Consider the following 2,874-nt stretch of genomic DNA (forward strand, 5'->3'; position numbering starts at 1 on the left):
ATTGATTACTAGGCTACCTAAGGATGGAGCACGGTTAGCTATTTCCACGTGTTTTGAGTCCCATGCTAAGCTAGGCTAACAAATATCAACAAAAAACCTGTTGCTTAAAATGTCTATTATTATTCTATTCATTAAAATCGATTCAAGACAAGCAACGACAACTTCCAACGCTTGGATGACTGCAGTGTGCGATTTTGTAGTGGGAGTGTTTTGTGTTAGCATCATGTGAGAGTGCTTTTTTTTTTTGGAGTGTGTTTGTGTGTGTGCCAGGGGAAGCCACAAACAGAGATGCCTGTTTTTTTTGGTGGGGGGGGCAGATTCCCTCCTTTTCCTAGCGAAAGGAGGATTAGGCTTGTTGGCAGCGACTGTGCTTCTCTCCGCCACTACACACTCCAGCAATCAGGCAGGATGCCAAACAAACAGATGAAGTCAACAGAGAGACGTTTCCTTGTGCCTTCTGAGATGTGACTGCAACAGATGCAACGCTGACACTGAGGCTTGACACAGTGTGACAGCCTACTGTGTCTACACAGCCGGCTCCACTTTGACTTATTTTGAAGGAGGAGGGGGGGGTGAGGGAGTGGTGGGGTAGTGACACTGTGCACATGATCACACACAAGATAATGTTTGTCAGCAGCAACAGCGATGTCACTATGTAAGAGAGACAACGGGGGTTGATTTCACGGTGCAGTCATGTTGCATGTACAGTCCTCAATAGATTTCCATATGGGGAAGAGGATGGGGGGGCTTCGGAGTCAGTTTTCCCAAGTGTGGGTTATGATTTGCTCTGTGCATGATTCAATCTCAGATGAACTATGGCCATTATATACTGCAAGGTCAAAATCCCATTACTTAAATGCAATTTTGTCCATGATTTTTTTCTTATAGGCCACATCTCTCAAATATATCTCCACATTGCCACCCAGATAGGCAGGCTGAAAGCACTGCATGCTGGTTAACAGAGTTCTTGGCTTTGAGCAGCTCTAGGGGATGGAGTGAGGGAGGAATCTGTATCCAGGTAATTACAGTCGGAGGGGGCACAGAGGTCCTCTGTGATTACACATCAGCCCTGTAATGGATTCAACACTTATAGACGGAGAGAGAGGGAGAGAGACGCATTCCTTGCCTTCCCCATTGCGAACGCAGGGGACGGGCGTGCTAGAGCAGGCAAGGTGGGGCGGGGTAGGGTAGGTATATCTGCAAGATGGATTACGTGGGGTTTGCCGAGTTCAACATTGACACAGATTCATCGTAAATCATTATGCTGGGGACCCGGAGTGATTTCTGCATTAGGAGCAGAAAATGGAGTTCAGCCAGTCAATGAGGGAGGGCATATTTCACATCAATCACCTCCACACTCTCATGTTACCGAGGCTTAAATCTCACTTATACTGTTACCAATAGGGTTCAATGGCTATGATGGCAATCAGCAAGAAGCTGCACTAAACAATAATCCTACTGACTACACAGAGGACACAGCATGAGGCTGAGTCGCCAATTATTTAAAGTGAATTAGACCTGAATTGAAATGGAGAAAAGTAGAAGAAGATGTTGGAGGAGGTTGTTTAGATTATAAGTCTGGAAAACTTATAAATTTTCAAACTTTTAACTCATGTTGGCTAACTTTCCTGCAGCAGTTATGTTCACATTCTTCTTAGAGATAAGGCGGTCAGGGACTGAGTTTGTTGCCAAATGACAAGGATTCAGCCAACTACACTTCAGATACCTGAGATTTCAATGTAGCACAGTTGTAGGCAAAGTAAAACTAGAGGAATTTACTTAACCTTCTTTGAAATATCGGGGGCCCCACTCATCTCATAGTTCAGAACTAGTATGTATGTACACCCAGTAATGTAGGCGATGTGAAATGTACAGTATGTTAGCATTCAGATGATTCATACGTTTTTTGAGGCCAATTAGATCCCAGCATGGTTGTAGCTTTCCACCTCTTATTAGACTCTGATAACAGATATCCTAATGGACTTACTCTGGTTGGATAGGCCTATTAGGGGTGATGTTGCTCAGGTGCAGTTCTAGAAAAAAATGACTTAGGATGCATCTGAGATTAAAGGGGGTGCAGCTACAGTGACCGGCAATGTCAAATGTAAATTAGCATGTTATTGGTCCCACATGTGGTCCCCAGTGGACATACAGGTCACGTGCACTTGTCATGACCGTCAGTAATAAACAAGCTCTAAGTCAATGTTGTTATTTGAAAGCCTTGATTAATTATTGTAATAATTATGTTTATGTGCCCATTAAATTGAGGGTGCAGAAATGTCAAATTAGGGTGCAATGCATCCTTTTGCACCCTTGTAAAACTATGCCTGCTGTTGCTGTTTATAGGCTAAATATATACATTTAGACAACGCTTTGAATGTCTTCTATAAAGGAGAACTTAAAAACTTTAAAAAAAAAAGATAAGTATGCAAATTATTTTTTACTGGTCATGCCTGTTAGAAATAAAGTTTAGGCCTGGACAATAATCACATTTTTAAAAAAGTCACTGTCCTCACTTGACAGGCCTATTAAGCTAAATGAAATCCACAACAATAAGGCTACTTGCACCCTTGTTGACACAAATTTTCGACAAAATGTTGTGATGTTTTTATTTATTTTGCTCACACCATAGAGCCCAGAGACTATGATATTTGAGAGAATTTGAACAGCATGTATTAGGCTAGTAGTCCAAAACTTTTAATAAGTTTTAACATAGCCTACAATGAGTCAAAAATGAGTGCAAAATCAAAGACTGGAGCTCTGGTTAATTTTTTTTTTCTTCCTGTTTTTTTCCGTTTTCCTAACTTAATTTTCGAGGACACATGTTTAGGGAGGGCTTTGCTCACTTCTCTACCGCCAAGGGAAGCAGAGGGA

The sequence above is a fragment of the Labrus bergylta genome, chromosome 23 (assembly GCF_963930695.1).
Source record: "Labrus bergylta chromosome 23, fLabBer1.1, whole genome shotgun sequence".
In the NCBI taxonomy this organism is placed as follows: Eukaryota; Metazoa; Chordata; class Actinopteri; order Labriformes; family Labridae; genus Labrus; species Labrus bergylta.